This window comes from Nicotiana tabacum, chromosome 7 (genome assembly GCF_000715075.1).
Source record: "Nicotiana tabacum cultivar K326 chromosome 7, ASM71507v2, whole genome shotgun sequence".
NCBI classification, from domain to species: Eukaryota; Viridiplantae; Streptophyta; class Magnoliopsida; order Solanales; family Solanaceae; genus Nicotiana; species Nicotiana tabacum.
Window position 1 is genome coordinate 72861501 of NC_134086.1, and position 12889 is coordinate 72874389.

The following is a 12889-nucleotide window of genomic DNA, read 5'->3' on the forward strand; positions in this document are numbered from 1 at the left end:
CAAAAGAAAAGATCAGAATAGAAACAATTCTGGGTAGATGAAGGAATATCTACTTAAGCGTCAATATATTCTATTTTAATTGACACGTAGTGAAGTGAGACATCAACCAACGTCTACAAAGTAACGTGCTATTGCATTGAATAGACTTTAGTTGAGACACCACAACACATATTATAGCCTTAATTAATTTTATGCAAACTCTGCAATACTCATAAAAGTGCTTTTATGATCATGCATACACCTTAAGTCTTACGAGCGCTCTAGAAAGGCGTCCCAAGTGTTTCCTAAAAGGCAATAACACCTTTACACTCATGTAGGTAATTTCATCAAGTTTATCTGCACATAAACTACATTAAGTCTATGGAATCATTAAGAGTAAAATAAGCTCAACTTTGTAAAGTACTACCTGTCACGATCCCAAATCCCACCAAAGCTGTGATGACGTCTAACACTACTTGTTAGGCAATCCAACATTCAGAAGCAGGTACAAACATAAATAACATAAATAAATAGTTTCAACAGTTGAATAATCATAAGCAACTGAAGTCAAAGCAATAATACAACTAAAAGCATCACATGATGATTTGGTGTCAACGAGTATATGAGCACAACAATATTAAAAATACAAAATCTAATTCCTAACTATAGAATTGTCTAAAAGATAGAACAATAATAACATAAACAAAGAGAAAAGGGGCTTCAAAGCCTGAATGGAACAACAACTACCTCGAAATCGTTCAAAGCTGATATCGGTGCCCCACTCTAGTAGTCACCCCTCTCAATAGTACCAGAATATGTACATAAAGTGTAGAGTACAGTATGAATATAACCGATCCCATATACTCAATAAGTAATAAGCCTAACCTCGAACTGAAAGTAGTGACGAGCTTGACAATGTCCAATATTTAATACCAATAGCAAATAATAATATAATAATGGCAAAAGGAAAGATATCTTACATAATATCAAGTTCAGACCTTTTGAAATTAAGAGAAGAAATGAGCATACTTTTCAAGAATATCTGTTAAAACATAGATTCTCCACAGATATCATCTAAATATGGTTTTAACAATTTAATTGTGTTTTCAAGTTCAACGCATTAAATAGATGCATTAAGTACGTATAAACATGAGGGAAGAATACAATCACCTGCATGACAAGTATACATGTCAAAATCAACAATATCGTAGTTAAAATCAAGTATATCGAATCTCAATACATGTATAGTGCATGGCAAAATTTTCTTTAATCCCACGCATAACAATACTCAGTATTGTACGGGTGCCTAATATAAATCCCTCACCCAATCACATACATGACCCTGTGCATGTGCCCACGGTTAATTCCTGAATCCGGAGGGGCGGGTCCTTGCCCAAGCACTGATCGGTTATAAGCCAACAATCAATATTACTTGGCGCAATATGGGGCCTGGAGCACGCACCACCTCGCAATCAATACCACTCAGTACAATATGGGGCCTGACATACGCATCACCTCATAATCAATACTAATCAGACTCTATGGCCCAAACATAGTCATTAACCACTCATGTCTCAAATATTCACATCTCCTAGTACTCAGATCAAACCGTGTCACACATATAAGGGCATCAACAAGAAGTGGGATAACATATAAGGAATACATATAGTATGACGACCCGGCCGGTCGTCTTAAGAATTAATGCCCCGATCCCCTATTAACTGCTTTCCCCGTATTTATTTCTGCTATTTTGATTTGCCAGGATGTTCAATTTTGAATTTCGGAGAGTTTTGGGATACTTGGTCCGTTAATGAGAACTTAAGTTTTGGAAAATTTGAACGTAGTCAGAACAGTATGAAGACAAACTCAGAATGGACTTTCGATAGTTCCATTAGCTCCGTTGGGTGATTTCAGACTTAGGGGCATGTTCGGATTGTGTATTGGAGGTCCGTAGCTAATTTAGGCTTGAAATGCCAAAAGTCGAATTTCGAAGTTTCCGGTTCGTTAGTGAGATTTTGATCCAAGGGTCGTGATTAAATTCCGGAAGTTAGAGTAGCTCCATAGTGTTGAATGTGATGTGTGTGCAAAATTTTATGTCATTCGAACGAGGTTCATAGACTTTTTGATCGAAAGCGTAAATTTAGAGTTTTGGAGTTCTTAGGCTTGATTTCATGGTTGATTCATCGTTTTGATGTTATTTTAGGTGTTCTAAGGATTGGTATAAGTTTGTATAGTGGTATATGACTTGATCGTGCTTTTGGTTGAGGTCCCAGGGGCCTCGGGATGATTTTGGATGTTTGACGGAAAGGTTTGGAGTTGAAAGTTTCAGCTAAAACTTTAAGTCTATTGTCATAACCGCACCTGTGGCTTGGGTACCACAAGTGCGAGGCCGCAGAAGTGGTCGAGCAACCGCATAAGTGGTTTAAGGTAAAAAGGGAGTTGACCGCAGATGCAGTCAGGGCACCACAGAAGCGGCTCCGCATTTGCGGTAAGGTAGTCACAGGTGTGGAAAATCCTCCTTTAATGAAAAGTCGTATATGCGAACTTGACTCCGCAGAAACGGGACCACAGGTGCGGTTCCAGGACCGCAAATGCGGTTCACTGGTAAGAAAATAGGGATTTCGAGGGTTTAGTTTTAAAACATAGAAAAATCAAATTGGAGCTTGGGAGAGGGCGATTTTGGGAGGAAGTTGAAGAGAAATCATTGGGTAATAATTCTTTAACCCTTTCTAGTTATATTCCATCAATCTATTATTAGTTTTATCATTTAATTTTGGACTGGAGATGAAAATTGGGGGAAAAGTTGGAAGAAAGTTCTTAGACCTAAAATTCGGCTTTTGATTAGGAATATGACCTTGGATTTTGGTACTTTTGGTATGGCTGAGTTCGTGGGAGAGTGAGGATTCTGAAAATGTAAATATTACCCGATTTCTCCCGAGGAGAGTTTTGGTTATTTTACCTAATTTTGCGTATTAGCTTAGAATTTCTTTGTAGTATCAGTTACTTGAAGTGTTATTTACATTATGAAATTGAATTGAATAGATTTGGGCCATTTGGAGTCGAGTACTCGTGGCAAGAGCGTGGTTTCAGATTGATTTGAGCTAGTTCGAGGTAAGTGGCTTGCCTAACCTTGTGTGGGGGACATTCCCTTTAGGATTTGGTATTGTGGTAATTGAAATGCCTGGTATGTAAGGTGACGAGTGCGTACTTTTGCTAATTGTTGAAAAACCTATTTTCACTAAAGTAGCTTTAATTGTGTTTTCCTTTCCTGCTTACTCTACTTAATATTTAAGCCTGCTGTTAGCTTAGAAAAAGCGTGTTTAATCGACTTAATAGCTTATTTGCTTAAACTGCCTTAGTTGTATTATGTGAAGCATGATAGGTTAGAATTACTTGTTTTACTTGGTACGAAATTGAGCTTAATTGAGTATTCTTTGTGTTGTTGCTGTGTTTTTTACTTTGGGATTGCGGGACGGCATCCTAGGAGATCCCCTGCACGTATTTATGAATTGAGCTGAGGTGCAAGATACCGAGAGATCCCTAACACGTATATTGAGGATACCAAGAAATCGTCGGTATACCAAAAGATCCCTGGCATATATTGAGGGTAGTAAGAGATCCTTGTGATACTGAGAGATCCCCGATTATTATCCTTGTGAAGAGTGGTATTTCCTGGTGACTATTTTTGTCTCTGTTCCAGTTACTGTCTTCCTTATTATCCTGTATTAGATTCTTACTGTTAGCTTTCAATTGTACTACTTATCTTATTCTCCCATACCGTATATTTTATTTAATCTCTGTAGGGCGCTGACCTTCCTCGTCACTACTCGACCGAGGTTAGGCTTGACACTTACTAAGTACCGCTGTGGTGTATGTTGATATCCAATTTTTCCTGTATATTTTTTATATGAAAACCACTTTCAAAATAGCATGTATATGCATATATAAGTATGTTCCAAGGTTTTATTATTTTCACTTAATTTTTGAAGATTTTTTAAATCAATTTATTGCCCTATTTTATCAAGAAAAAACTCAATAATTATTTCTAAAATTATCCTTTTGGTAACTCATTTAATGGATTCTCATATTTATGCTAAAATATAGCTAACATAAATTTTTTATATTTTTACAGATTTATTTAGTATTTTTAAAGCTAAATTGCATATAATTGCAATATTAGTCTCTTTTAAGATTTAATTGTGTTTATATTTATAAAACTAACTCCAGTATTTTTAATTTGATAATTATGTACTATTAATCATTTTAGCATCTTTAATTTATTTTCAAAAATTATTTTACTATTTTTTATAAAATAAACAAGGGAAAAGTAGCTATTTAAATGTTAGCCCATTGCATTTCAATTTTAGCCAGATTTGGCACCCCAATTAAACCAAATCTCAAGCCCAATTACCCATCCCAAATCCTAAATCTACCCGACCCATAACCCATTTAAATAACCCGCTCGGATCCCCATTCAATTCAGGCCGTTGATCAAAATGATCAACGACCACCATTTAACCTTTTCTAAATTAATCCCAACCTACCCCCAAACCCTAGTCATTTACACCTATAGCCGCCTTCAAACTCCCACCTCTCTCAGTTCTCTCTCAACTCTCCTCTCAAACCCTAGCTGCTTCCCTCAACTTCCACCCTAAAATCGTCTGAATCCATGGCTTTTGAAGCCATTAAAGGCCTATATCTACCTCTACGACTCCTACATGCTCGATTATCATGGCTTCAAGGCCAGACCTTGAAGAGACTTGGTCCAGACCCTGGAATGTTTTCAGTGCTATGGCTGTCTCCGGCCATCTTCGACCTTGCTCCGGTCAGCTATAGCCATTCAGGACTGATCTCGACCTCTCCTGCTTAGATTGATGATTTCCAAGCTTTCTCACCCTCTGAGTTTCTTCTGAAGCCCTAACCTTTGAGGTTCTTCTGATTCTTTTAGATCCGTTGTAGATCTGTGTTCTCTCTAAGCTTTTAAACGTTTTCTCAAAGTTTCTTTCAAAAACTCTGCTTTCAAGATCTTTATCTTTTCTGATTTAGGGTTTTTCTGATCTTTAGCATGGTCTACTGTGTTTCTTATGATTTTATTTTACTGTGTTTCTTATGTGTTTCTTCTACTGTGTTTCTCACGATGTTCTTCTACTGCGATTCTTTATGAGTTTCTTCTACTGCGTTTCTTTATGTTGTTCTTCTATTGTGTTTCTTTATGTGTTTCTTCTACTGTGTTTCTTATGTTGTTCTTCTACTGGAGAATGCATGTTAAAAACCTCAGTTCCTTTCTGAGATTTTTGAACTTATTTCATTAGTATCTTTTGCCTTAATTACTTGTCCTTTCATCTCTACACTCGATTGATGGCAAAACCCTAAAATTTGGGGATTCATTTGAGTTTTGAGACCATTTGCTATGTGATTTGCTTGTTCTTCATCTCTGGACTTGTTTAATGTCAAAACCCTAACTGTTTTGGACCTTTTCGGGTTTCTGAAGTTATTTTATCTATTGCTCGTTGGAGCTTCGAAATCTTTGTTTCGACCTCTGTTTCTTTATATGATTCTGATTCCCTGCTAAACTCTTCTAAGGTCTTTCTACTGGACCCTTCGTATGCCATTTGATACTCTCTCTTTTCTCCATTGCTGAGTTACTATGTGACTACCATGATCCTATAGTCTACTGCTTATTGATTTTGCAATTGCATGACACTTTTCATTGTCCTAAATTCATCCTCGCATGCCTAATACTTATGTACTCTTTATATGTGCTTAAGTTCCCCTCTAAAATAACTTTCAATTTTTGACTGATTTCATACTTCCTTTTGTGTAACTCTGATTGATTTCTTTCCTTGTTTTGCTAATTTCCCTGTTACTTGGTTTGAGTCGAAAACTTTCCTTAGCCTTTCTGATTTGGTTTATTCATGAACCAGTAATTTCAAATCTCTGACTCCTTAATTTACTATGTACTAATTGATTCTTGCCATATTTGTTTAATCGTGTATTTCAAAGATCCTTCCCTTAATTAAACTCTTATATATTTACCCCTAATTGCCTACTTTACACAAGATGCTTACTTGATCTCTTTCCTTAAATAATTTTTGCTCATTACCGTTTAAGTTTGAACTCCTTAATTAAAGGAAGTTCTTCTACTAATTGATTTTAATTGGTACATGGTTATTTTCTTGCCTTATTCTCTGCCTGTTTTCAAACTATAAATACCATGCTCTTTCATTGACACAAAAAGACACGAACACTCTTAGTTTTCTGAACTCACACTCACATTCAAAAAGCACTTTCTCTTTTGTTACTTGTACTGTGGACTGTTTTCTTTCAAGTACTGCTATTGCTGTATTTTGCTTCTTTGAACTGGTATGTTTTGATTAAATTTCCAGCATCACAACAATATGTTTACTTAATACTTTTACCTTCTTGTCTGTCTACTGCTTGTGTTTAGTTTAGTACTTATTTTAGCATTCTATAATTTCCTTCTGCCTGTTCTGAATCTATTATGAATCCCAAACCCCCACCCCAATGTGTTTGATGCTATGGTTTGCTTGAGACATGACAATACTGAATATTACTTCCCATGACTCAAGCTTGATCCCCTACTTCTATGTTTCTCTAATATTGTATGTCCTGGTAGGCTTATAGGCATGCCATCATTGTCTATTGCTGTGCATGCCCAAAGCTTACCCTTGCCTAAGCACATAGGCTCTTTGCAATTTCCCTATTCCCCTAAACCCCTTTTGTGTACTTGTTTGTAGCTGTTTCCCTCTCCTTCACCCCTTTAGAACTCTGCTATATTCCTGCATATTCAATCTCATATAGAAACCATGTCTATAGGATTCTGCATATTCAACTTCATCTAGAAATAATGTCTATAGGGTTTTGCATATTTAACTTCATGTAGAGATTATGCCTATAGGATGTTCTGAATTCTGCATGTTCAAACTTCATCTAGAAATCATGTCTATAGAGTTCTGCATATTTAACTTCATATAGAAATTATGCCTATAAGATGTTCTGAATTCTGCATAAGGTTTAAAACAAGGTCCGCATTTAGACACCACGTCAGTAACGCCTAAAAAGCATGCCTATAGGAGTTTCTAATAAAAATCCGATTCGCCTCACTCAGTGTTAGATATTAAACCAGTAGTAATAGCTGTTATCATTGCAGAACTCACAATCGATTCAATTTTGCCTCTCTTTTAATAGTCGGAGTCCCTCACTTAGAAGTTACCATATAGGATTTCAAAAAGTTCATTTCGAGCCTTATTGTTTCATTGCTTTCTGAATCCAGTAGATACCATGCCTATAGGACCCCCTGTCCAAACACTTAGGCAAGCCTTAGGGTAATAAATGTAAACTGAATATGCTTCTGTTAATAATTAAAACTAGCAGGCAGGCCTGACTCAGACTTCTTATCTGAGTTATGCGATAAGCTGAAACTGTCTCAACAATTTCCTCTATCTCATCCTTAATACCTTTAAAATTAGACCTAAATAGTATGTGTAAGTCATGCTAATTACGTGCATCTTTGTTTAAGGAGGTATATCTGATCCTCTGCTTGTTATATGTTTTCCCCAATTTGCAATATGTGTTTTGTATGTCGCCTAGAGTTTTACCTTTGAAACTCCAAATAAGCCCAACATCCTTCCCCTTTAGGATTAGTAGTCCTAAATGCCTCCGGGACTGATTGGAATAGGACGGGTAATATCAAGCAATAAGTAAACGAGACCAATCCACGCTTTAAATACCTTAACGGGGTGGGAAGGGTAGATATGGATATGCTGACCACGCGATAATGTCACGTGTAGTCCCTCATTGAGGAGTGATTATCGGACATTGTGTGGGGTAATCCATATATTTTTTATAAACCTAGGACCCCCTTTCCTTTATTCTTTATTCTTTTATCATTTCAACTCCTTTTTTAAAATTAGCTTCCTTGGCTCTTCCAAGCTTTGTTTGTTTGCAATCTATTGTATGAACCCCCCCTTTTATTTGAGCCCTATTTGTCACATGATAATTGCACCCCAAATTCATAATAATTGTCTAGCCGGGAACCACACTGGTGGATTCTGAGGGGTGCCTAACACCTTCCCCTTGGAATAATTTCAAGCCCTTACCCTAGTCTTTGGTTATTCAAAATCAAACTCTTTTGGTGTCCTAATGCACCTTAAATCATTAGGTGGTGACTCTTTAAATGCAAACTCAATTCCCAAATGGAATGAGTTGTCCCTCCAAATGTCATAAACCCGATTTCGCTCTAGAGAGAAAAATGGGGCACGATAGCTTGGCGACTCTGCTGGGGATTTTTAGGCTTTTATCATTTCAGACTATTATTGTGAATTTATGCTTCTTTATGCGCAATTATCTATTTATAAGCATTCAATTTTTTTTTTCGATTGCAAAACTGACTTGTCTTTTTGTTTCTTTTCTTTACTGCTTTCCTTTACTACCGCTTTAAATTATGAAGAACTGTTGTATTTACTGCTTTCCTAATGTGCAAATATGTGACAACCTGCTTTAATTGTTGCATAATCATGCTCAATATCATATTCAACTCGTACCAAACAAAATACCATATCAACGCTTATAATGAGTGGTTGCGCTCTTCTGATATTATCACCCCTAAATCCGAAAAAGGCATATTTGTGGTAAAACCAGTCGATCAACGGTGTAGTCGACGATTCCATGCCTTTCCCCCTTGAGTTGTCTGCTCAAGGGCACCAGTCTAAAACCCTATAGAAACCTTACTCTGTTTAAACTGTGCATGCATCATGGTCAAACCTAGACGAGTCGGTTATGTTGTCCGCATAATGACTCTTTAAGATATCCTTGTCCGAAGTCCACTAGGTTTCCCTAAAACCCAAACGGACACCATCACGTTCTATGTATTTATTTGGAGAACTAAATGCTTTATGCTAATTGCTGATGTTAAATAGTCGAGTCTGGCGGGGGTAAGGGCCTAACCTTGTTTGTCTTGCAGAAAATGAAGAACGAGGTCCCCAACTTCCACTCTTGCTAGACTAGTGGAGGAGTCTTCCATCAGATGACCAGATCAATGAGTGGAAAGAGAGGGTCGCCAAAGCTAGCGAAAAGGTGGAATATCTGGAATACAGTCTACTGGAATTGGAAGGAAAAGTGAGGAAGAGAGTCACCGACTGCCAGAACGCTGAAGGAAGTGAAGGAGAACAACTGGCAAAGGCATTTTTACTGGTGAACCTACGCGAGCTGGAGGATTTGATCAACGAGAGCATTCAACCTAAGGAAGGTCCTTCTGGGATCAAGTAGATAGGAATTTACCTTTTCATTTTATGAATGTAATAGGAATTTACTTTTTTGTTTTTCGGCCACTAGTGATATTTTATTTCCTGTTATTTATTGTCGATTTGGATTTCATCTACTTTTTATCAATAAAATGAGGCATTTAGCATTCTAATTTCTCCAAATCAACTTGTCACTAGGCCTACTTCGGGCACATAGAGGTTCCCAAATAGGACACGATTTACATTCTTGCACTATGTGTTTAAAAATCGCAACATTTTCTTATAATCCTCACCGACTTGTTACCTTTTTGTTTTTACTTTTTGTTTATTTATTCCCCTCCTCAAAGGTTAGTTCGTGCACTCTAGCAACATCATCTTATTCAACGAGATCCAGGGGCCCTCCACCCACTCCTCTTCTTAGTCCTGTCAAAAACAAGAACAAAGAGAAGATGGAAGATTTGAACAATGCAAGAAAAGAGAACTTAACTGAACAGGTAGAGGTCACTCACGGTCATGGTACTCAGGTTTCCAAAGAAAATGCATTCCAACTCAAACAAAAGCTACTAAAATTCCAAGAAGAACTTGAGCATGTTCGGAATCTGGCAAATCTGTCATTTTCCCTCACCACTCCAGATGTCAATTTCCCCAATGCTCAGAACCCCACACCTCCACAAAATATCATGAAGCCGCAGAACCATCTCGCTCCTCACCACCACTGCCACACCTGTCATACTTCCAACAATATCCCACTGCTCATCTCGGAACCCCAAAACTCCACAAATGACCACTTCCACACCCATCACAACACCCTCATATACGTGGAGACCATGACACACTCCACCCAAACCATCTCAAGCACACCTGGGTCTGATGATAAGGACTTGCTCATCAGGAATCTGGCTGAAAAACTTAAGAAATTGACTAGCCGGATTCAAGGCATCGAATGAAGCAAAGGAATTGAGGGCTGAACTATGAAGATCTCTGCATACAACCCGATGTTGAACTTCTTGAGGGGTACAAACCTCCGAAGTTCGAAATGTTCGATGGTATAGGAGATTCAAGGGTCCATCTGAGAACATACTGTGATAAACTGGTTGGAGTAGGGAAAGACGAGAGAATCCACATGAAGATTTCCATGAGAAGTTTGAAAGCAGATGCTTTGTCTTGGTACATCAACCAAGATCCAAAGAAGTGGTCAAGATGGGTAAGCATGGCATCCGACATTATGGACAGCTTCAGGTTCAACACAGAAATTGTGCCGGATATGTTCTACATTCAGAATCTAAAGAAGAAACCTACAGAAACATTTCACGACTATGCTACTCACTGGAGGTTCGCAGCTGCTAAGGTCAGGCCTGCCTTAGAAGAGGAACAAATGAACAAATTCTTTGTTCGGGTTCAGGACCCACAGTATTATGAACGACTAATGATGATCGAGAGCCATAAATTTTTCGACATTATCAAGCTGGGAAAAAGGATTGAAGAGGGCATCAAAAGCGGTATGGTTACAAACTTTGAGGCCCTACAAGCCACAAATAAGGCCTTATAGTCCGGTGGTGTATTTAAGAAAAGGGATGCAGGAGCCGTCATGGTGGTACAGAGAACCAAATCTCCCATCAAATACCAAACCTACCCAACGACTCCACTCGCATATCAGCCTACTCCAAACTACCAAACACCATCACCCTCTTACCAAACTCCACCACCCACTTATCAGTCATCTCCACCTCCCACATATCAGCTTACTTTGCCCAGATATTCCCAACTCGCACATGTTTACCAAGCCTACAATACTCAACTATCCCACTATCAATCACCTCCTGCACTCCAAAACTTCCCTAGACCTCGACCAAATTTTGACCGCAGACCTCCTAAACAATATACAACCATTGATGAACCTATTGACCAGATGTACGAGAGACTCAAAGCCGCTGGTTATGTAACCCCTATCCCTACTGCAACTCCTAAGAACCTTTCTCAGTGGGTTAAAGATCCAGGCTTTGATTGACAACAAAATTATTGTGACAAAGGAGCCCGCTCCGAATGTCTGCAATAACCCGCTGCCAGACCACAAGGGTGGAGATGTTCATATGATTAAAATAGAGGATGATTGGGATCCCGAGAGATCCATCGGGTTGATCGCAAAAGGCAATGACCCAAAGAAGCCAATAGTTACTCTTAATCCAATCATAGTCCAGATTCAGCCATTTGGGGATGTTGAGGTAAATATGTTTGTGCCACTTGAGTTTGAAGCAATGTCATATGCAAAGACACTAGCACCAATTGAGGTCAAATTCGTGTCTCCGTCAAATGCACCTACACCATTCGAAGTTGCAGTTTTACCACCCAAAGGACATGCTCCATTCGGGGTGAAGATAGCCATGCCAATCCTAGTGGTAATTTCAGCCGTGATGCCATTCCATACAAAGACTGTACCCTGGGACTATACAGCCGAAGCAAGGAGAAAGGCAAGGTTAGGTTTGAAGAAACTGTTGCCGCACAGGGTATGACGAGAACTGGTAGAGTTTATACCCCTAAACACCTAGCTGAGTCAAGCAAGCAGGCCTCTAATTGGTCACCCATAATTGAAACGGGTCCAAATGATCTTTGGAGAAAGATACAGGCCAAGTAATACTCGGTCATCGACCTGTTGAACAAAACACCGGCGCAAATCTCCATCCTTGCTTTGCTACAAAATTTTGAGGCACACAAGAATGCTCTGTTGAGGGTGCTGAGTGAAGTGTACGTGCCAAGCAACATCATTGGCAGAGAAATGGTTAACATGGTACAACAAGTGCTGGAAAGTTATAAGATCACATTTCATGAGGACGAGCTACCACCTAAAGGGCTGGGACATAGCAAAGCACTACACATCATAGTGCAATGTGAAGACTACTTCATCACCAGTATCCTGATCGATGGGGGTTCCAGTCTCAATATTTGTCCATTGGTAACGCTCAAGAAGTTGGGTAAGGGACTGCATGAGATAAAAGATGGAGCCATCAAACCGTGAAAGCTTTCGACGGTTCCCAAAGGTCCACCATTGGGGAAATTAGTCTATGCTTATAGATGGGGCCAACTTGGTTCGATGTTGATTTCCAAGTGATAGACATACCAGCATCTTACAATTTACTGTTAGGACGGCCATGGATTTATGCTGTAGGTGCCGTAGCATCAACACTGCATCAGACAGTAAAGTTTGAATGGAATCACCAGGAGGTGATCATTCACGCCGATGGTAGCAACCCTATATAGTCGCCAGACCATTCCATCAATCGAAGGAAAAAGGAAGCTGGGTGGAGAGACCTACCATCACATTGAACGGGTAAATGCTGTTGACAAAGATAAATGGTGGGATAACAAGATCGAAAGTATACTAAATTGGAGTGGGTACGAACCTGGCAAAGGACTCGGAAAGAATCTCCAAGGAATCGCTAAGCCCATAAAACTCAAGAAATACGGCACCATTTTCGGTCTGAGATATGAGTATACTTGAGAAGAATTCAACAACTAGTCGCCACAATGGCGCGATCCTTACTATCCGCTAGAGCAGCCAATACCACATTTGAAGCAGAATTTCCAACCGGCCAATGTTATTTATGGGTCAGAAGAAGAAGAAGAACTTGCAGCGGTGAAGAATTTGTTCC